Source organism: Cynocephalus volans, chromosome 10, assembly GCF_027409185.1.
Source record: "Cynocephalus volans isolate mCynVol1 chromosome 10, mCynVol1.pri, whole genome shotgun sequence".
NCBI classification, from domain to species: domain Eukaryota; kingdom Metazoa; phylum Chordata; class Mammalia; order Dermoptera; family Cynocephalidae; genus Cynocephalus; species Cynocephalus volans.
Window position 1 is genome coordinate 18,503,456 of NC_084469.1, and position 25,018 is coordinate 18,528,473.

At 35.7% G+C, this 25,018-nt stretch overlaps 1 protein-coding gene across 8 annotated transcripts in view; it reads right to left on the reverse strand.

Annotated features, from left to right (window-relative positions):
• Nucleotides 1–25,018, reverse strand: part of BCAS3 (BCAS3 microtubule associated cell migration factor) — a 601,295-nt gene that overhangs the window by 482,103 nt on the left and 94,174 nt on the right. The window lies entirely within an intron of this gene.

The following is a 25,018-nucleotide window of genomic DNA, read 5'->3' on the forward strand; positions in this document are numbered from 1 at the left end:
GTTATGATAAAGCAAATACAGAATCATTCTGAACATCAATAGATATGTATAACCATAGTTAACTGAAAAACATGAGATACTTGAAATGACAATATTCAAGTCTGGCTCAACTCAAAAAGATGTTAATTACACCAATTTCTGCCAAGCAAGCACAGAGTGGCCAAATACACTACACTGTAAAAAAGCATGCCATGTCGGGCCGAGCCTGTGGCGCACTCGGTAGAGTGCGGTGCTGGGAGTGCCGCGACGCTCCCGCCGCGGGTTCGGATCCTATATAGGAATGGCCAGTGCACTCACTGGCTGAGTGCCGGTCACGAAAAACCAACAACAACAACAAAAAATAAAAAATAAATTTAAAAAAAAAAAAAAAAGCATGCCATGTTTATTACTCTAGTATCACCTTAGTCTAAACAAACTACTTCATTAAACATGTCAAAGAAACCAAAAGTTGAACACAGCATTTAAGACACATTGAGAAATGAAGTAAAGCTAACACTAAGAAATTATACTTAAAATCTACTTATCAAAATCAAGGAATAACCTGTTATACCAAAATACAACAAGAGACGTTCTAGAAAAGAATATATATAAAAATTGATTACTTGTAAATTACTTCCTTTTCAATGCTTAAATGATAAATCTAAGCATTTGCTTTTTTTTTTTTTTTTAGGGAAAAACAAAACACCCTTTCTAAATCAATACTTCTAATTTGACATATTGTTAAAGTACAACAAAATCATTCTTACACCATAAAGTATGTTCATTCAAAACTTGGGAAGGGTGCTGGCTTTTTAGCTCATTTGGTTAGAGTGCAGGTGCTGATAACACCAAGGTCAAACAAGGGTCTGGATCCCCATATTCAGTTTACCTAAATGTTTTTCACATTGTATAATTTGTAAAAGAAGCCACATCAGTATAATTTATCTTTCCTTTAGTATCAGAATTGGAAAAATAGCAGAAAGATTTTAAATACATCTCATGATAATATGCGGTTATTTTACAGTGAAGCATAAATTAAATTGCACCAAATGCCTAAAGATATAAATATGGCTAAAAAATAAGTTGTTTTCAAGTTTTAACAATATTATTGCTACAAAAGATTACTTTTCATAGTAGAGAAGTAAAATGTTTTCTTGGCTTCTCTTGTAAAAAAGCATGTGGAATTGAGGTGAAAATCAAAGAAAAGTCGAATGACAAAGCAAATTGTTATAAAATACATCTACTGTGGATAATTACAATTATGAAACAACACATTAGAAGTGAAGATATATAATTGCCTTACCACTGATTAAAAGTTTTTATAAATATATCATGATCAAAATAAAAAGTATTTATAACAATTTTGAAAACTGGTAACTCAAAGAAATAGCCCTCATTAACAATTGACAAATAAAACTAATATATGAATTACCACAGCTACATTGCAAAAGTACAAGCACATAAAATGCGAAGTATTAAGGTTGTATTGGAACAACCTTGAAAAATATTTAAGACATCGTTATAAGGCATAAAAATTATCTTTATTAAGGAGCAAGAAAATTCATAGAATTCTACCTTTAAAAATTAAAGCTATTTCTATAGGAAAACTAAATAAAGGACTGCTAAAATAAATTTCTACCAACATGAAATCATAATTTTATTTGCTTTACAAAACAACAGTGCTAATAGTGTTTTTCAAGAATTATCTAAAGGGGCTGGCCAGTTAGCTCAGTTTGTTGCAGCACAGTGCTCATAACACCACGGTCTAGTGTTTTATCCCTCTACCAATCAGCTGCCAAAAAAAAGAAAGAAGAATTTTCTAAAGGGTATTTCAAGATTAGTTAAGGGCTAGAGTTGGTGATACAAGTTGGCACACGTGTACATGACACAAGAGCAGACTGTTTGAAATTTGGATTCTCTTAGAATACATAAAATGACTAGTCAATGTACTTATATACAATATAGAAACACTGCTTCTAAAAACAGGATGAAAAGCAGGTGGTTTTCAGAGAACTTATTCTTTTTACTTCCAAAATATGTATGAGGCCAGAAATTTTATGACAGATACACAGAATAATGTAAAGGGAGATGTCTCTTAGGTTCTAGTCCCAGTTGGATGGAGAGCTAAAAATGGAAACCGGAAATTCCCATTTCTACTTCCAGGATTAAACAATTTAATAGTTATCAATTTGGTACTACAAAAGTCATTAGAGCCTGGTGGGTTAGCTCAGTCAGTTAGAGCGCAGTGTTATTAACACCAAGGTCAAGGGTTTAGATCCCTATACCAGCCAGCCACCCACCCCCCCAAAAAAAGTCATTAGATTTCAGTTTGAAAAGACTCTTTAAGATGCAAATTCTCCTTTTTAAAAAATGGGTAAAATGTTTCTTCTCAATTATCAAAAATAACTTCCTTACATTTTGAACCTAAATTTTAAATTAAAGGAGAAACTTTAAAAATAATAATAAAACCTACCTCAGGCAAGCCCCAGTTCAATGGATCTATGTCACATTGATTTATAACAGTTATTTCTTGAAGGGGGAGGTCAGGGTGGAGAAAAAGCACACACAGATGCAAACAATTACTCTATTTTTGTAGGCAACAAGTAAGGTGGGTGGTAACTGAGAAATTTTTTAAAAATCCTGTCACAATATTCTGCTTTTTCTTAAGAAACCCTCCTCACACAACAAACGTTTGCCACATCAGAGAATTTCCAGGGCCTGAAGCACCACTTTGATTCCAGACCGCTGCAGGCATTAGCAGGAGGTAATTAGGGTAAAAAGTTCAGCCACAGCTCCATGTCTAGAGTCCTGCCAGAAATAAATTTCCTCTCTATTCACTGGTTTCTACTGTACCCTCCCTAAGAATCATATTGAAAACACATTTATCTTTGTAGAGTTTGTTCCTCTTCTAATTAACTTTATGGAGTTTACAGTGTTTAATAATTTAAAACGGCCCCAATTGCAGCAGTTTTATCTTTAATAGTAGAGGGGTGTATTACCATTTTTCCTATATGGCTGCCTCGTTTGACAAGTGACTCACAGAAGTAGGCACTGCAGCTGTTTTCATCAAGCTCTCTGGTAATCATAAATGTACATTTTATTTCCTTGTTTACGAAAAGTATATGAACAAAACTGACAGATGCATTTACAATGTGTTTTTTCAAGAAAGTAGAAAAGTCTAATCAGAAAATAAAGTTTAAAATAGGAAATGGTGTTACTTTGCAACATACAAACTTATTATTGTATTTTATTTTTTCCACAGAGAGAAATATGAAGTATTATCTGAATAATGATAAAATCTAAATACACCACACAACTGAGGGCTTATAGGTTAAAAAAAAAAACTCCAAAGGGGCACTCAAAAACCTTGTTCTGCATTCTTATCTTCTCGTTCACCCACACCCACACACAGAAGCTCTAATTAATATGCCAGTTACCTTATAATAACTGTTTTAACCCTATTTGTATATTGTGCTTGAAAAACAAAATGATAATAAAATTACACTAATGAAAAGAAAAACCCACTTGTTACAATAATTGCTTTTTAATAAGGATAAAATTATTTAATATAAGGGGCTGGCCAGTTAGCTCAGTTTGTTAGAGTGCAGTGTTATAACACCAAGGTCAAAGGTTAGGATTCCCGTACCAGCCAGCCACCACAAAAAGAACAAAAATTAAATCTTGCCCCGAGGATATTATATTAGTTAAAACAACCAGCTTATTGAGGCCAGAAAATTTATTTTTAAAATAATGATAATCTGTAAACATAAAAAAATATTTCAAATGGTAATTTTTTCAAGTTTTCTACGTCCTTATAAATTCTCTTAAAATATTTTATATTTTTATATTTAAGGTCCTCAGTATCCAAAGGTATGACTAACAACTATACACATAGAAATAAAGAATAAATGTGTGGCCCTCTGTGCCATCCTGCACAGAATTCGAAACCCAGGATCTTACAGCATTTTTAATAATTTCCTCTACCATTTCACTTGGCATGACCTTTACTACAGAGTAATTATTCAGTTGTTATTTGTCCTATTTTTCCCTTCAAGAAATGGATGACATCAAGCATTGCTGCATCTTTCAGGGAAGTTTTGCAACTAGACTTGTGTAACATCATGTTTTATACTACTACAGCTGGGTTTACATTTCTCAAACATAAAGAAACAAGGAAGCAAAATTAAGAAAAAAAGGTATATTTTAAATGACTACACATGGAGAAAAAACACAACCAGGATTTCAAATCCCAGTTTTTTGGGCAACTTCATAGAACTCATGGTATCATCAACATAGAATGATACAGTAAATGTGCATTATTTTCTAATCATATAATAATTCCTTATATAGTGGCAATAACAAATGTTCATGGAATAATAAAAATTGCTTGGATATATCTAACAAACCATAACTTATGACCCAGTGAGTCCACTCCTAGTTATATATACCACACAGAAATGTACACAAAGGGCTGGCCAGTTAGCTCAGTTGGTACTGATAACACCAAGGTCCAGGGTTCCACCCCTGTTCTGGCCAACTTTCCCAAAATAAAAAGAAATGTTCATATCAGCACTATTCACAACCACCAAAAAGCAAATTATCCAAATGTCTATAAATGACAAATACCACTTACCTTCTCTACTATTTTTTACATATCATTTATCACCATGCTACATATTCTTTTTTTTTTTTTTTTTTTTGTCTTTTTTCGTGACCGGCACTCAGCCAGTGAGTGCACCGGCCATTCCTATATAGGATCCGAACCTGCGGCAGGAATGTCGCCGCGCTCCCAGCGCTGCACTCTCCCGAGTGCGCCACGGGCTCGGCCCCATGCTACATATTCTACTTATTTGTTTACTGTTTTTCTCTCCATGCTACAATGTCAACTCTACCAGTGCACAGTTTTGTTTTCTTACTTCAGGGTTTTTCAGCCTTGACCATATCTACCTTATGGGCTGGATAATTCTTTGCTGTCAAGGGCTGATCTGCACATTACAGGATGTTTAGCAGCATCCTTGACTCTACCCACTAGATACCAGTACCTCCCTTTCCCCTGTTGTGACAACCAAAAATGTCCCTAGACACTGCCAAGTGTCCCCTGGGGACCAAAATCATACTCCCTTCTTTCCCTCAATTAAGAAACAATTGCTTGGAGCCAGCCAGTGGGTCACTTGGGAGAGTGTGGTGCTGATAACACTAAGGTCAACGGTTCAGATCCGCATACCAGCCAGCCACCAAAAAAATAAAGAAACAATTAATTGGATTACCACTATAAGAGTAGCTGACACATAATAGGTATCCATAAATGTGTCTTGAAAGAATATAAAGTCTCTTCTTAAAATAAAAGTAAAAAGAAAAAAAAATTCAAATAAACAATTCTTGAGATTACTACCTAAATGCCAGGATAGGTGATTTACAGCAAACATTTTGAAATCATAATACACAATATATTATCACCTAGTAGCAGACAAGGACTCCTTAAATCTCAATGAGGCTATGGCATAATTTACAGAGGAAGTTACATCTATATAGTCTTTGATTATAACAGATCTAAACTTCTGTCAAAGCAAATTACCTTTCTCAAATCAGCATACTTTGGTGCAAGAGAATAATCAAATAATACAATTAGTGACATTTAGGCAGGGTTTTATTCTGTCTAAATATTATATAGCTACATAAACAGAAGATTTTTTTTAAAAGATTACTGAAAAATACTTGATTTGGTAACTGTCATGATTCTCCATAATGAATTGCTTAATTGTCTACCTCAATTTTGTCTTTAAAATAATCACAATAGACAGTGATCTCTTTTCGGACGTATTCACTGTTCACATGCCCTGTTGGACCAGAAATAGAGTAAGCATGCCTGTATGGAATTCCGTAAAGTCAGAATCTATGCAGATGTTCTATTCCTTTGGTTTCCTTTAATTTGCAAATCTTGTAATCTAAGCCTGAAGTTGACTGAATCAACATTTAAATCGGTATAGCAATATCAGCCAAAAACTCAATCTGTTTTCTATTTATATGTCAAGACTGCATCCTTTTTGGTGGCTGAAAAAAACTGTTGTTTTGAAACGATTACACAGAGAAACTGCAAGCCCTTTAGTAGCTTTATAAACTGGTTCTCAATGGAAAGCTTCACTTGTAAAAGGTCTTTAAATTATAGAGCAGAAGAAAAAACAATTTTGAACTCAAGAACCTTTCCTTTATATTTTTAACTATATAGAAATGTCACCTTAAACTACATGACAGCGAAGTATCTCCCAAAAAAGCTTTTTACAAAGTGAAGATGTCACTACTATTTAAAGAGACTTACTACAAAGAAACACTTCTACTAAGAGAGAGACAGAAAGGATGCATTACAAAAGGACATGAGAAAACTATTGTGGGTGATGGACATGCTCATTATCTTGATTGTACTGATGGTTTCATGGGTATATACATATGTCAACTGTATACTTTAAATATGTGAAGTTTATCATGTTTCAAGTATACCTCAATAAAGATATATGTGTGTGTGTGTTTATATATACATGAGCTTCTTTAAGGAACATAAACAAATTATCATTTTCCAGTGAAAGTAAACACCCCTAGATACAGTACTGGGTTAGGCCATGAAGACTGACAAACATATAGCACAAGCACTGGATAAGGTGCACATAGCCACATTTCTCAAATAGTCATAGAAGCCAGCTTCCCTTCCCCTACCAATAAAAATATATGAAAAGGAATTCTTGATAAGGAGTGTTCCCTGGCTATCCTTCACAACTTTCTGACCAAAAGAATCTGAGGTACACCTAATATGTATCAGACTGCAGTAAGTACTTGAAAACATCATGTCATTTAATCCTCACAAAAACCAAGCACAGTAGTTATATATTAGCACCACTTTACAAATAAGAAAACTGAGCATAAGAACGGTGAATAATTTGTTTATACAGCTAGTAATTCACATTTAGGTCTGTGTGACTCCAAAACCATTGTTCTGTCCATTATTATACACTTCTCTCCATGAATTCAAGGATATCAATGAATACTGTGGAGTACCAACCTTAAGTAAAACCTATATATGAAGAAAATTATAGAACACATCAAAATCTGATCCACTGAAATATCACTATAGAACAGGTTCCTGTTAGTTTAACACTACAAAAGTTGCAACTAAAAGTACAATATAATCTACAACATCATTACACCAAGACTTGTTTTGTAGGTTTCTTTCTTCAAATACACATTTATAGAGTACTATCCTCTGATGATCATTCTTTATGTCAGACTTCTAGGAACTCCTGTAAAACTTCCAGGCTAATAGCTCAGGAGCGATGAGAGGGGAGACAAAAATGAGATGTGGCTAGTGGAAAATATACTTCTTTGCAACACTGCCACATGAAACATATACTGTAGTAAAATGGCTACAGATATGGTCCCATTTTAATAAATTTGTAGTCAATTTTTATCCTTAAGAAGTTTAGAATCAGATATTATACAAGCAAACCTTTCACAAACACTTTATTATTTTTTACCTTTAACAGTTTCTACAGTCTGAAAGCAAAAAATTCGTATGCTTAAACTTAATCACCAATGTGATAGCATTGAGAAGTGGGACCTTCAGGAAGTGATTAAGTCATGAGGGCAGAGCTTTCCCAATCTCATGAATGGGATTAGTAATCGTATAAAAGAAGTTAAAGGGAGCAACCCCAGGCCTTTTTTGTCTTGCTGACACATGAGGACACAGGGTTCAAGCTGCCATCTTGGAAGCAGAGACTGGGCCCTTACCAGACACCAAACCTGCCACTGCCTTGATCTTTGACTTCCCAGCCTCCAGGACTGTGAGAAATAAATTTCAATCATTTATAAAGTACCCAGTTTGTCGTATTTTGTTATAACAGCGGGAACAAACTAGGGTACCAACATTCTCTGATGCAAAATTTTACTAATTAAGAGGGAAAAGCCAGCAAGGTGCACATTAAGTACAACACAACATACATTTGTTTTACATATGTGCTTGTGCACGTGTATGTGACTACCCAACTACAAATATCTTCCCAAAAAAACACATTTCAAAAGAAAGCAAATAAAATTACCCCTAAATCACTGTACAGCATAACTAAGAGAGAGAAAAACCACCAAATATAAATAACATTTAGTTGGAGGGATTACAAACTTCAAAATTGGCTGAGCCTACTCCTAAGCTGGCACCAGAGCTGATCAGGTATTGCTTGGAAAACAAAGAGGGAGGAGAATGGTCCTTGGCATGGCAGAGCATAGATAAAATCGCCTAGGATTTATTTCCAGAAGCAGGGGATCTCCGAAACCAGATCTGAGATCTGTTGGATCAAAGCCTTGGGTACTAGAGAATCAAAAGGAGGGGTAGTGAGAACGTGTGCAGGACCAGAGATGTCAGTCAAAGGAAAAGCATCAGATATGGGATGTGTCCCTTGGGAACTTAGTGGTAAAGGAAAAAAAAAAAAAAAAAAAAAAGAAGGAATCTAAAGGTAAGGATCTTACCAGAAAATGAGGGGAAGGACTGGAGCCACTGTCCAGGGATGCCATTTAATAGAGAAACCCTATGCTTCACTATACTTATAGAAAAAGACACACTCCCACTAGGAAACCAGGTAAAGCACCCATACCCCTCCTACCACAACACACCGTCTCTAAAGTTGACTGGCTTTTTTCTTAATTAAAACTTAATTGATTATACCATTTGTGGGGTACAGACTTCAATATCTTTACATGTGTACATGTGGTAATCAAATCAGAATAATTAGTATACTCATGCTTACAAAACATAATCAATCTTTATGACCCTCAACTAATTTCTCACTAACCCCCCTCCCATTCCCCTTTTCTCACCTCTAATAACAACAGCTCTGTTCTTTTTTTTTTAAGTTCTATGTATTATTGTGATTCTTTGTTTCTTTCTTCATTTTATCTCCCACTTATTAGTGAGGACATGCAGTATTTCTCTTTCTGTGCCTGGCTTATTTCACTTAACATAATTTTCCCTAAGTTCATCCACATTGCTGTGAATGGTAGAATTTCTTTCTTTTTTACAGCAGAGTAGTATTCCATTGAGTATATGTACCATATTTTCCTTATCCTATTGTCTGTTGATGGACATTTAGGTTGATTCCAACTCTTGGCTACTGTAAACAGAGCTGTGACAAACATGGGAGTGAAGGTATCCCTTCAACAGGATGACTTCCATTCCTTTAGGTATATACCCAGCAGTGGGATTGCTGGATCATATGGTAGTTCTATCTGTAGTTGTTTGAGGAACCTCCATAATGGCTGCACTAATTGACAATCCTACCAACAGTATGGGAGGGTTCTCCTTTCTCCACATCCTCACCAGCATTTGTTATTCTCTTTTTGATAACAGTCAGTCTAACTGGGGTGAGATATTTCAAAGTGGTTTTAACTTGCATTTTCCTGATGATTAGTAATGTTGAGCATTTTTTCATATACCTGTTGGTCATTTGTAAAGTTGTTTGAATTCCTTGTATATTCTGGATATTAATCCCTTGTTGGATGCATAGTTTGCAAATATTTTCTCCCATTCTGTAGGTTGTCTTTTCACTCTGTTGATTGTTTCCTTTGCTGTACAGAGGATTTTTAGTCTGATATAATCCTATTTGTTTATTTTTTCTTCTGTTGTCTGTGCTTTGGGGATCTTACTTGTAAAGTCCTTACACAGTCCTACATCCTGGAGCGTTTCCCCTATGTCTTCTTCAAGTAGTTTCAAAATTTCAGGTCTTATATTTAAGTCTTTAATCCATTTTGAGTTGATTTTGGTGTATGGCAAGAGATACAGATCTAGTTTCATTCTTCTACATATGGATATACAGTTTTCCCAGCCCCATTTATTCAAGAGGCTCTCCTTTTCCCATTCTATGTTCTTGGTGCCCTTGTCAAAGATCAGTTGGCTGTATATACATGGGTTGATTTTCTGGGTTCTCTATTCTGTTTCATTAGTTGGCATGTCTGTTTTTATGCCAGTACCATGCTGTTTTGCTTACTATGGCTTTGCCATATAATACTATGCTGCCATATAATACTAATACTGCCATACATACTATGGCTTTGGATATAATTTGACATCAGGAAGTGTAATGCCTCCAGGTTTTTTTTTTCTCAGATTGCTTTGGCTATTCAGGGAATTTTGTTGTTCCATACGAATGTTAGGATTGTTTTTTCTATTTCTGTAAAGAATGTCATTAGTATTTTGATGGGAATCACATTGAATCTGTAGATGGCTTTGGGTAGTACAGACATTTTTACTACCTTGATTCATCCAACCCATGAGCAAGAAATGTCTTTCCATCTTTTGGTGTCCTCTTTAATTTCTTTCAGCAGTTATTTGTAGTTCTCATTGTAGAGATCTTTCACCTCCTCAGTTAAATTCATTCCTATGTATTTTATTTTTTCAGTGACTATTGTAAACGGGCTTTCTTGATTTCTTTTTCTACTAGTTTGTAGCAGTATTAAAATGCTAAATGCTGTCCCAAAAAAATCATACTGAATTTATCACAAACAAAAAAAGAATAACAACACTCAGATAAAACTACCAAAAGAAAAAACAGAATTTTATCTTAATGAAAATATCCCTCCCCAAACCCCACAAAATAGAAAATCAAAACACCACAGCACATTATAATTACATATACACATATGATGACTTAGTGACTAGAATTCATTCCTGAAAACTCTGCCACTAAATGAAAAGGCATTAAATGCAAAATCATTTCATTACTTTTAATATGAAAACTGTAATCATATGTATCCTGGCTCATATTTTCTCAGAGAAATAAAAATATATTAATTAAAAAGTAAACATAGGGCTGGCTGGTTAGCTTATCTGCTTAGAGCACGGTGTTGGAACACTAAGGTCAAGGGTTCAAATCCCTATACTGGCAAGCCACACACACACACAAAAAAATAAACATAGATTGTACTTAAATTATAAAATAATAAAAATTTATTATACTAGTCAAAATAGGAAAACACTTGAGTGTAAGTGGTTGTTAATAGAGAACACGAGGGAGTCGTTCTTTGGGAAGCGGTAGAATCAGGTGACCCATTTTCAGGTGGAAATTCAATATCAGAATCAGACATGCTTGATGAGAATTTTCTTTTCCTCAATGCTAAGATACTAAAATTAAAATAAAATAAACAAACAAAAACCTGGCATAGCCATAAAAGAAGAACATCTGTGTAAAAAGAGGACAAGATGGAAGACAGATGGCTTCCTCAAAGTTTGATAATATTAATCCACCACTGGTTTCATTTTCTATTTAGTATATTATGTACATTTTACTCAAATGCCATGTCTTGAAACATGTCTCGATATACAATTCAATTCCCTAGAACATACAACCAGTTCAAGAGTAAAGAAACTCTAAAGAGAATGCACTTCTCTTATTCTACATTCATTTTTTAAAATTTTTGTTTTATTTTTTTAACATCAATTTTCAATTATCTTTATAAGACCAACTCTTGCTTAATTAAAGCATTTTTCCTTTGTTTCTCTTACATCTGAACCATTCTCCTTACCAAATTTTCAACCTTTCTGGGACTCGTGAAACCAAACCTTGCTCTCAGACCACACAACAGCTTAGGACAAAATAAAAGCAAAAATCAAGAGTGCTCCTAAACACATGGAAACAGTGACTGCAAACAACACATTAAAGAGTCATGACAGTGCTACCACATCAACCCTCTAACTAGGCACACATAAACAAAGCAAAGCACTTTGTTTCAATATCAATTTGGTTAATTGGTTAATATGGTTCATGTATCTATTGCTGTATGACAAGTCACTAGAAATAATACTGGCTTAGAACAATAACCACTTTATTTCTCATGTTTGGTGAACTGGATGGGTGGTTCATCTCATAGTCTCTCCTGGGCTCATTCATGCAGCTATACTACACTTCTAGGTTGGCTGGGGATTGAACTCAGTTGGGAAAGTGAGTTGGGTCTCTCTTTCCATGTGGTCTTTCACCCTCACATGATAATGACAATGGTGGTTTAACAGAGCAAGCCCCAATATGAAAACGTTTATCAAGCTTGCATTTCTGGCATGTCTACTGACGTATTTTTGGTTAAAGCAAGTCTCACAAACAAGCTCAGACTCAAGTGAAAGGGGACTACAAAGAACACTGATAGGTGTGAACTGGAAGTGCAATTACTTGAAAGGCATTCCTGTAATAAATGGAAACTGTACATTTCAAAGTTGTTGGATATGATATTCTCTGACTAGAAACTTTTATTTTGATAACCTGAAATCATTTATAAAAAATATTACTTAACTTATATTTATTTATAACTGTATTTTACACAAAAACCATTATGCAAAAAAAAAAAGTAGCACAGCTTTTCAAGAGCAATTTTTGTAACTAAATAAGCTATTGCAGATATGAAAAAATATTATGAATCATAAGTTCGCAAACTCAGAATGGTCAAACAATAAGAAGATATGAAGGAAGAGTTAATTGAACTCAGGATTGAGAATAAAGAAAAAATTGTAAAAATGCAAATTAAAATTATAATGGGATACCACTACATTTTTAACAGAATAGCTAAAATTAAGAAGACTGACAATGCCAAGTGTTTCTGAGGATGCAAAAAAACTGAAAATCTCTTACACTACTGGCAAAAATGTAAAATGGTACAACCACACTGAAAACATACATCTAGTATGTGATTCAGCTGCTCTACCTATAGGTATTTGCCTAAGAGAAAAGAAAGCATATGTCTGTACAAAGACTTTAACTTAAGGTTCATGGTAGCATTATTGTTTCAGGCTAAAACCTGAAAACAACCCAAATATCCATCAACAGGTGTTTGGCTGGTTTAACTGGGGTGAAACCATACAATATAATATTAGTCGACAATAAAAATGAATAAACTTGATACATGGAACGACATGAATGAATCTCAAAATAAATGTTAAAATAAATAACTATGCTTCTAATAGAACCTAGACCAAAAAAAAGAGTACATATTATATGAATCTATAAATATAAAACTGTAAAAAATGCAAACTATAGTAACAGAAAGTAGATCAGTGGTGACCCAGGAGAAAGGAGCTTAGAGGGGCAAGAGGGACGAATTACAAAGGGACATGAGGAAATTTTTGGAGATAGTGGATATATTCATTACCTTGTTTGTGGTGATGATTTCATTGGTGTATACACACCAAACATATAAAATTGTACACTTTAAATATTTATAGTTTACTGTATGTCAATTACATCTCAATAAAACTATTAAAAATACGTGTAAACACACACATTACAGTCTCTCCTGATACAATTTGATTCTGCATGGGGAATGATGTCAGTACCTCAAAGAAATTACGTTAATAAATACAATTCACAGAACTTTAGTCTTCTGTGCTACAAGTTAACAGCAATTGAATACAAAGTACACTAGCTCAATTGAATGGAGAAAGCCAGGAGGAACCCTATACTTCCTGGCTCAATTTGACCATGTATGCAGGCTTGAAAGTGCTTAAAGCTTGTTTTTCCCTGGTCTTTGTCCACTTTGTTCTTTTCTCTATAAGTTAACAGTCTCAACTCTTCCTTATACTCTCATTTCATTGAGGTACCTTCACCTTCTTTAAGTAAAATCCTTTATTTACTAGTATTTTTTTCCTAATATTAACATTTCTTTTCAAATGCTCTTAATTTTTTTTGGCGGGGGGGGGCAGCTGGCAGATAGGGGATCTGAAACCTTGATGTTGGTGGTCTTAGCACCATGCTCTACCAAGTAAGCTGAATGTTCTAATTTTGCATTAGAATTATTGTCCTAATTACAATGTTGCATTTTCACCAAGCCTATTTCTATGAGTTTTACTGTAAAATTCTGCAGAATATATGTGTGCTGCCCCTCCAAATACATACTACATTCTCTACATCTTGCTCCTTGCCTCAGGAGACACTAGACCACATTCTAAGGACTGCATCAGCGAGCTCGCTGAACCTTCAAAATCCAGTCCCTGGCTTCTGGCTGGGTTCACCCATGGCAGGCATCTGAAGAAGAGTAAGGCTGGAACACCCCTGGCTGTCCTGTTACAAGTAGGCCAAATCCCTCTCCCAAAGGCTACAGTTCCTGTCAGTAACCCTCTTTATAAGGCTCTTTCTGCAGTTTCTGCTGATGCTTCTCTCCCCTTGCTTAGAAATGGTAACGGGTCTCAGCTCCCACATGTTCCATTTTATTTAAACTCTCCTCAGATTACTCAATTTGAGTAAGTTATCTGTTTCTAGCGAGGATCCTAACAGCACAGATTTTCAGAAACATATATATCATCTTAAAGCAAGTTAGGCAGTTCTTTAAAAAAAAATTAAACCAACAATCCTTTGGTTTGGTCACCTGTATGTAAACATTTTGGTAGGGCATTTGAAATTTGCATCAATTTCAATATCACAAGGAAACATACAATGTCTACAAATATGTCTCACACACCACTTAGATGTGTCCACAGTTCAAATACTATATTTTTAAAAAATACATAAAGGACTTTCCCATAGTTACAATTTTATATAATAATACACTGTATCACTAAAAAAAACCAATCTATGTGTAGCAGTTTACACTAACAGACCACTTTTACCTCCCACTGAGATTTGTCCAGTGTGTGTTTTAGATCTATTAAAATGTAAGCCAGGTGTGTAATGTCCTGGCTGTCTGCCTTACCCCCACACAAAAAGTAAAAATTTGTTTTAAGTGATTAAGTGAACTTGGATCATGATAAATGTTGCATGATTAACATTCATGCTAGTGACTCTCACTTACTAACGGCAGTGTTAACATTTCAAAATATATAAAGCATGTCCCTAAGCCGCATGAGAAAAAATAATTTAAAAGTAATAGTAACGTCATCTTATTTAACATTCCCCTACATCCATAATCAGATGAACAGGGATCACTTCTAGCATGCACTGAGGCCTTGGTAGTTCTAAGAGAATACTAAAACCTACAGGCCTATGTTATTAGATCTCCTAGTATGCTAACCCATCTCATTAAAAATGTCTGTGCCCATGTGATGGCTCTCAGCATAAATAGTATACCAAAGATGTAAAAGCCCATTCTCTGAGCAGTAAAGAGCCACAAAGCCATGGAAGAGAGCTAGAAGAAAAGTCACAATACCCACAGACTGCCTGAAAAATACCAGACAGATATGCAAGTAAAAGACTCAATGCCTGAATTTGGTGCCAAGGAACCACTGGAAAAGCCCATGTCTACAAGCAACAAAGACTAAAAAAATAGCATAAATCTATTTTGGTACTTACAGAAATAATACAGGTCTAAGCTGTGATTCCATCATAGCTTGCAAACACAACAGGAGAAAAATCAGTCAAAACTGGAAATGCTAGGTATCATATTTAAGGGCTCTGGGACACTTCACAACAAAAAGAAAAGTCAAATACCTATTATTACAAGCAATATCCCTCTACTTCTAATTAACATAAACTTTATTTACTTTAGAGAAAAGTTGAAATCACTTCAGTACCACTCAGGACAGTGATACTGTGTTTAACATATACCTAAATAACTATAGCTTTAGGGTACTGGCTTCCAAATACCACTGCATGGACTTCTGCCAATCTAAGATAATGTTTTTGGCAGTTTCTAACAAAATGAGAAAAACATTGTGAACTAAATGTATTCTACCTAATGAATAGGCCTTAAATTTGAAATTAAATCATTGCTTCTATTTAGGTATTACAATTATTTTGCTTTTCTCAAAGTAAGTTTAAGGTGATAACTGATATAACTGATTTTTTTTTTTTTTTAAACCACTATATGTTCATAGCTCTGATAGTCATTTCTGATTTTTTTTTATATGTCCTTGCTTGGCAAAAAGCTTAAAAAAATTTTTTTTAAAAACCAGTCTTGGAAACCATGGCCATAGAATACCTACTTAAGGGCCGGCCCGTGGCTCACTCAGGAGAGTGTGGTGCTGATAACACCAAGGCCACAGGTTCAGATCCCACATAGGGATGGCCGGTTCACTCACTGGCTGAGCATGGTGCTGACAACACCAAGTCAAGGGTTAAGATCCCCTTACTGGTCATCTTTAAAAAAAAAAAAAAAAAAAAGAATACCTACTTAATATAAGATGAGGGATTCCTAACCAACTGAGATAAAGAAATTTTCTCTCACTTGTACAAGAATTTCTCCCCACCACATCCACAAATGATGGGAGTCTCTAGACAAAACTTTTAACTTTTTTTTTTTTTTTTTTGGTGGCTGGCTGGTACAGGGATCCAAACCCTTGACCTTGGTTTTATAACACTATGTTCTAACCAACTGAGCTAACTGGCCAGACCTAGACTTTCAACCTCTTTTTTCACTTGTATAATTAGGTAGTTAAATTACAGAATCTTCAAGATTCTTTCCACTTTCAATATTCTTTGATTCTCTCTACCTAAAGGTCACATTTCTACATAATACATGTAACGTGAGTATAGCATATTGGATTAAAAAGTCTTCAAGGTCTACTGACAGTTATTGACTAATCTTACTCTTTTGAATTTATTCATAAGTAACCAATAATATAACCATAATCAGCTACATTCTGGGAATTGTTTGGAATATAATACACAATAAGCTGTGGTCTCCTAGCTCCCTCAATTTATTACACAAGGCACTGACTTAGTTCCTATACCAATAACACAATAAGCATTATCCCTTTCTAAGATTTTAAATGTCTTATCTGGAATGATTATGGCATCTCTCACCAAAAAAACGAAAACAAAAAAACCCCACTAGATTTCCAAAATAAATGGCATTTTAATGACCATCATCGAGGTGATAAGAACTGTTTCAAATTTTGGGCTAAGTGCAATACGTTTACATCTAAAGAATAAAATGTGAAGAACAGAGAATCTTTTCACAGCAATTCCCCTTTCTTTGAAAAGGCATGATGAATTTATAAAAATGAAAAAGTACACATCAAAAGAAAATCTTATTGAGTTTTCCCAAGAATAATTTAATTGGCAGTATTAGTTGTGGATATAAACAAAGTATAAACTACCTGGTGCTCAATAAATCATTCGCCAGGGAGATGGACGGCCAACTGCACATCCTACACCTCTCCAACAGGGGAGGGAAGTCCTAATATTTTCTGCCCTATTAATTTTGAAAATGTCAACAACCAGGTTCAGTACCTATAATTCCTCAGATTAAGAGATTTTTCTCGCCTTATAACACCCATGGGTTTGGATCCCCATACCAGCCAGCTACCAAAAAAAAAAAGTGACTAGTATGACTATTTATATAGCAAGCTTATTAAAATTCAATTAGTCAAGAAATATTTTTGAGGGTCTAACTAAATACAAGGCACTGTGCTTAATACCAAGAATGAAATAAAGACTTTTCCATATTGATTAACCCTTCCAGATATTTCACAGATTAGCAAAAACTCCACAGAAAGACTAAAACATTAAAACACTGAGGTTAGATTACCACTGATTAAAGAAACAACACTTTACAAAATGCCTATTTCAGTATCAGGCCTGTTAAATAAAAATTACAGAAGGCCATTTTTTTGGACTAAGTTCCTGCACTAGGCCCCAAAAGAACAAACTAAAAATCAAAACGGAGTCACTCCTGCTAAATTTAACATCACCATAATAAAACTAAGTAGTTATCTGACCATCCCAGAAATCAGGAGAGAGACATTACAGCTAATTTCCCCAAACAGGGCAGTTTAAATCTTCAGTTGGCATGATAATGAGGTTCTCTCTGCCCTAATACTTACACAGAGAGATAGCCAGAAGTAACCTGACGTTAACTAGTCAGCTATTTTTCTAACTTTGAAATGACCAATGCGCTTTTTGTTGTTTCTGCTTTTTTCAGCCTTTTCTGTCTATAAAACCAACCTCCTCTACTAAGCTCACTGGAATGCTAATTCTATTTTACGGAGTGACGTGAATTCTAAAATCGCAATGAAGCCAATTGAGACCTTTAACTAAATTTGCTAAAATGTTGTCCTTTGACAATAAACATGATAAAACTGTTGGAGTGAGCAAGACTGAAGCCATGCTGGGGCCTAAAACCACATGGGCTGTAGGCAAATTTTTAAAAAAGATTTTTTCTTGGCATGCATTTCTCTGAGTTCCCTCTTTTCCCATCGTTATTTGATATTTTGGACCTTGTTTAGGAGGCAAGATGACATAATTTACAAGAATGTAAAGTTGTTTTCCAGCCAGCCTGGAGCTGAAGACAAGACTGCACACACTATCCAGACACTGGGAAACAAAGGAAGACATCAATAAAGCTGTGCTGATTCCACCCCTCTAGCATGACCATGAGATAACAGCAAGGACCAAGGCAGACAGAGTCTTGGCAAGACTTTGCACCTGAGGCCTTGAAGGAAGCCCTTGCTGCTCACATGCCCGAACTTCTTCCTGTTTTTCATTTTCCTGTTTTCTTTTAAAACTCCTCAGTAAACCTGAGTCTTTGAAGGCTTCTTCAGCCTGGCCATTCTCCTTCAGGCTTTCTGGACAGATGGCTTTAGTCTAGCCATTATCCACCACGTTTACCAGAGACATGAGTTAGCCTAACATCTCTCCTCAGGTCACTGGTATCCCAGAATAAAAATTTACTTCCATTTTCACCAACACTTGACTTCCAGGTTGTTTGTTTTTTGTCTGGGGGCAAGCAGCCAGACCTGAGAGTACGGTATCAATTTTGGGGAGCCTCAGACAGGAGCTAAGTGTGCCCTGTAATAAAGTCAACATTCAAAAGATACATGTGACATTAAAGAATGTCTCCAAGCAACCACTGCATGATTACGTGTGGCTTTTGCCATCTCCATCTGACCCAGTCACTTTTCTATTTGCTGTCCTTTAACCACTTAATCTCCTACCCTATCCACTATTTCACTTCTTTCCATTAGCTCTCTCAATGGTTCTTCATATTGCTTATCTTTCTGCCAACAAACTTGAGTCTCACTAATTTAAATTACCTTGGATGTACTCATATTCCCTAATTTTTCAAGTGTACCCCATTTTGTTACTTTATTTAAAATATTGCTTAAAAAATTTAAAATTTGTAATTAAAAAATAAAATATTGGAAGTAGAGCTGGCCCCGTGGCTCACTCAGGAGAGTGCAACGCAGGTAGGGCTGAGGCCATGGGTCGGATCCTATATGGGGGTGGCCGGTGCGCTCACTGGCTGAGCATGGTATGGATGACACTGTGCTGAGGGTTGCGATCCCCTTACTGGTTTAAAAAAATATATATTGGAAGCAAGTAAGAGAATCTGCCTATTCTTTTTGGGGGGTGTGTGTGGGGGGGTTCTGTCCAGGAGAGGGATCAAACCCTGGACCTTAATGTTATCAGCACCACACTCTAACTGAGCTAACCAGCCAGCCCAGGAATCTACCTATTCTTGAAATTACTTTGTATTGAACATAAGCTGGCATTGCACTTTATTAAAATTCTAAGTAACTAAGTGGTTATGTACTAGTATATATCACACTGAGTAAAACAAAAGCAAAACAACAACAAAAGTATATTTCACTTCTGTAGAAATGCTGAAGAAAAATGTATGCCTAACAAAAACTCTCTTAAGAAGTTACTGCTTAAGGGCCGGCCCGTGGCTCACTCAGGAGAGTATAGTGCTGATAACACCAAGGCCTCGGGTTCGGATCCCTATATAGGGATGGCCGGTTAGCTCACTTGGGAGAGCATGGTGCCGACAACACCAACTCAAGGGTTAAGATCCCCTTACCGGTCATCTTTAAAAAAAAAAAAAAGAAGAAGAAGAAGTTACTGCTTAAATGCAGCTGTAAGTACAATTTACATTTATAACGGAAGTGTAAAGGCTATGTGTTAAGATTGATTAAAAGAGAAATAGCTTCTTTATTTAAATATCTATAATCTTTCAACTGAAAGGGATTTAGAGATATCTAATCCAAGTCTCTTTTTATAGGAAAGCAACTGAAAACCAAAGCACAGGTAAGAAAATTGCTTAATCACTCCTAAACTAACCTAACCTTTGTTACCTCTGAAAATAATTGGTCAGAAAATGAAAAGTAAGTGTAAATAAATAAACCTGAGGTAAAGGCACCTTTAATACACAGGCATGTTCCACCTACAGACAAGCAAGGTCTGCATGTATGGAGGAATGCCCTGTATAATGACAAGTAGCATGGTCAGCGGAAAGAACATAGCTTCAGAGTGTGAATGCAGGTTATACAAACTGTCATTCTTGTCATGCCCAAACTAAAACTGGTGTCAAGGGGCCAGGAGGAAAAAGAATTCAGGGCACACAGCACCTGCTCCAAGAAGAATTTTCTTCTTCCCAGCTGTTGAAACTGCCTGCTATAATCCTAAAACTAGTTTGTACCTACCTGCTGCTGAAACAACCTGTTGTGATTGTAGGACAAATTTTATCTAACACAGACACCAACCAAAGCCTGCCAACTCCCAAAACTTCGCTAGTGCCAATGACCTTTCTTTCAAATCAGTACATAACATTTCTCACTCTAATAAAAATCCCAGACTTTTCTTTCTACTTCAGACATACCAGAGACCACTCCAGTCTGTGTGTGTGCTCTAGACCACAATCCTGTTTTCCTCAATAAAACATTCTCTTTGAGATTCATATACGTGTGTGTGTGTGTGTGTGTGTGTATATATATATATATATAATTTTTTTTTTTTTAACTATAACAAGAGTCAGGCAGAGGCCTTTGTCCACACTAAATGTGTGATTGAACCTCTGTTACCTTCAGTTTCTTCATGCGTAAAATAAAAACACAATCTCCTTTACAGGTTTGTTGTGAGATTAAATGATGTCACATAATGGAAAAAATTTAACAAATCTGATACATAGTATGCCTTCAACAAAACTTACTTGTCCTGCCATCCCTTAGCGCTATCTTAGCATAGTGAACAAACATATGCCTCATAAAAAACTAGGGTTATAATTTTTTTCTTTAATTCCAGGACCTGGGAAACAGATTCTAAAAGAATTTATCTATAGCTACATTTCTGTCACTATATTCAACTTTGGAGTATGAGCTGATGGCATTTGAATTCCTAATGTCCCTTACCTTCCTAAAAGCAAAGCCATCCAAAAAAACTCAACTGTCACAGACACTATCACAAAACGAAGGACCATTTACCTTCCAAAAAATCACTTGTTTTTTCCATAAGTGCCCTTTCTCTCATCTAAAGAGTTTCTTCTCCCAGAAGTTCCCCTCTGCCCCTCCCCAACTCCTACTGAGATGGTATATAAGCCCCCAAATCTAATCACTTTCTGAGTCAGATTTCTTTGCAGACTCTTGTGCTTGTACATGTAATTAAATGTGATTTTTTAAATGTCCTCTTGCTAATCCATCTTTTGTCTGTTTAATTTTCAGACCCCCACTCAAAGGGGGCAGAGAAAAAGCTTTTCCTCCCCTAACAGTAGTTACTAAAGAGTCTACTCTATTCAACATCACCATCTGCTCAGCTACTACAAACATTTAGACAAAAACTTAAAATATATATACGTATATACACAAAAACCAGTTGCTCAGACAAGAAAGAAAATTCTATTCATCAACAATTGTAATATAACACTTAAAAGACACAATCCTATCCAAAAATGTCCTTCTTGAGACTATAAATATTTTGACAAAGACACAAGATTTTAATTTATTGTAATAAGATCAGCAAATAAATATACAAAAACAAAATGTTTCCTTCAGGCCAAACTCTTGCATCAAAAAGGTAGAACACCAGAGAGAAAAAGAGAGCATGCAGGCACATAGAGCTGTATGCAGGAATAACAAGATACATTATCCTAGTTATGCAGTCCATGAAATAACTATGAACTTAAGTTACATTTATTTATCAATAAACATTCTTTTAAAAAAAACAGCAAATGATACAGACATATAGAAGTCTCTTGCCAGAACAATTCATCTATCATGAAATAAATTAATTAAGGAGCAAAGATAGAAGCGGGGGGGGGGGGCTTACAGCAAGGGAGAGGCACTTGCTATATTAATCAGGATTACATTCATTATGCCTGTGATGATTAATTTTCTGTATGAGCTAGAACACAGCACCCAGATATTTGGTCAAACACTATTCTAGATGTGCCTGTAAAGGTATTTTTTACATAAGATTAACATCTAAATCAGTAGACTATGAGTAAAGCAGATTCTCCTCCATAATGTCAGTGGGCCTCATTCAATCAGTTGAATGTGTTAATAGAAAATACTTACTTCCTGCAAGGTAGAGAGAATTCTGCCTTCAGACCGGGACTGAAACTCTTCCCTGAGTCTCAAGCCTGCTGGCCTACCTTGCAGATTTTGGACTTGCTAGACTATACACACATACATATACCCCACTGATGCTTTTATTTCTCTGGAAAACCTCAACTAATATAACCCCTTTACCATCAAATTCATCCCTCAGTAAATGATCTCATCACTAACTATAATAACCCTACCCTTCCTTTTTGACATTAGTTTATAATAAAGTGATACTTCAATAAATGAATCCTATAAAAACAAATCTCCTTAATTATATAGTTAGCAGGGTTGGTAAGGAAAGGAAAATCTTTTTAAAACCGCAGAGCAAGATGAGCTACGCAGGTAGCTGAGTTCATTCTACAAACAAATCTTTTTGTGGGGCTTTCACACATCTGCATGTACCCAAAAATTTGAAATCTACAAACTTTTACTTCATCATAGTAGCTTTCCCCTTTTCTCCGTGGTTCCCATTCACTTTCAGTTCCATTGTCAACACATCATCCCCATCACTTTTCTTGTGCTATCTTGAATATGGTGTTGAGTTCCTCTAGTGAATTTACTATTTCATTTTTTATATCTTTTCAACTGCAGAATTTCCATTTGGTTTTTACATAATTTCTAGCTCCTTGTTGAAATTCTCTGTTTGTTGAGTCACTGCTATCACACTTTCCTTTAATTCTTTAAACATAGTTCATTTAGTTCTTAGACCATACTTATAATAGCTGCTTTAAAATCCTTCTCTGTAAAATTTAACATCTGGAGACTATCTCGGAGACTATTTCTATTGCCTGCATTTTTTCTGAGTATGCCACACTTTCCTGTTTCTTGACACGTATCATAATTTTATATTTGAAACTAGACATTCTATGTAAATATGGTACAAAACTCTGGATCCTCTGAAATCTGTCTTCCTCTACAATGTGCACTTAGTCATGTCTCTGACCAGTTTTATTATTTCTTTTATTCTTGCTTTATTGTAAAGCCTGGATTCCAGTGACTGCCCCCGTGTCTATGTATCTTAGAGGTCACCAACAATTCAGCAGAGGATTTGCTCAAATACTCTGAGTAAACAAAAGTTGTTGTACTTTGCCAAAGGGCCCTTTCATGGCTCCTCTGCATATGCATGAAGCCTCAGCTAACCATAACCTTAAGTTGTAAGCCACTAGCCTTCGAAACTCACCTGCCTCCAAGACAGTAACTTTCACAGATAATGTCACTAGGCATGGGCAACACCTGCCACTCCAAATTGAGTGAGCATCTTCCAAGCACAGCAGGAAAGGTACTAATCCTCACAGCCTTCCTCACCCTAGAAGAACTTCTACACCAACCAAGCTTGAAAAAGCGAAAGGGTTGAGAGGGATGGAAGCAGGTACAAGCATGAATGCCACAGATTTTCACTGTTATTGAGCGAAGTTCAGCAGTTTCTCAAGACTAAACACTTTTCAGATTGTTGTGTGCCAAGGTGAGTTCCAGAGCACTGCAATAGTTGTTTTTACCTGTTTTGCAGATGGCTTTAGCTCTAAATCACAAACTCCCATCATTCTTAAGTGTACTTATTCCAGTTTCTGTTCTACAGTTAAAGCTTTATAACCTACTTTGGAATTCCTTCTTCTTACTTTTCTACATCTACTGCAATACTTCTCATTAAGATCCAACATCCAGGGTTCAATCCTTGTTACCAGCCAGTCACCCCCCAACCCCCAAAGAAAGATCCAGCCTATGCTGCTGCTTCTCCATGAGGCTTTCTCCCATTAATCCATGCATACTGATCTCTCCCGTCCCTGAATTCCTATTACATATTATTATTTCACATGTTTTGTTTTTTTTCTTTTCAGCCATATTCTTAAGTCTTCGGGGGAAGGAATTGGGTTTTCATGCTTTCTTACCTTACCCTATACCTGGTATAGTACTGAGTACACAATAAATTTTTAAAGGCTTTATGCCTACTTCTACCCCAAAATTTACACTTGACAAAATTTGCCCTGTAGTCATGAAATCAAACCATACCCTTAGGTAGCAATAATCAAGACTTTATGTTCTAATCATGTTATATCATTAACACATTCTTCTCTTCTCCAATGCCCGGTGATCTAAAGTACACATTATGGGCTGAAAGCATGTGGCGGAGACTGCTAATTGTCAACCTAATATCCATTTGATCAGCTTCCTTACTAACAATACCATGATCATCTCCCAGATTTCCTTGTGGCTCAAGTTGAAGAGATGCACTAACTGAAAAGACAGTAGCCATCTTAAGACCATTAGGAAAAGGGGTTACATTATAAGGACATTAAAGCTAGAAAGAACAGAGGTCACTAATGACATCATAGAAACATTTCACTAGCTGTGGACTGCCTGTCCACAGACTTCTAATTACATGATTTGTATAGGCCACTGTAACTATACTAGCAGTTGAACATAATTCCTAACTGGAATTATGTAGTGAAAAGGTCATTATAAAGCTGACAATTAATTCATTGTAAGCCGCCGAGAAGAATATTATTCTCATTTAATATATGGAGAAAGTAGAGAAAACATTTGACTTCATGAATAATGAAATTTGTCATCATAGTCCACAGCCCTTGCATTGTCATAAATGCACCCAGCATGAAAATAAGAGCATGCCTGCTTGAGTTTGAATCCATAACTCTGCTGTGTGAATTAGTGCCTCAGTTTTTCTAAACAGTAAAATGGGAATAAGAACAGTATTTTTTCATAGTATTATGGTAAGGAATAAAAAAGAAAATTCATGTAACACCTTTAGAATAGTGT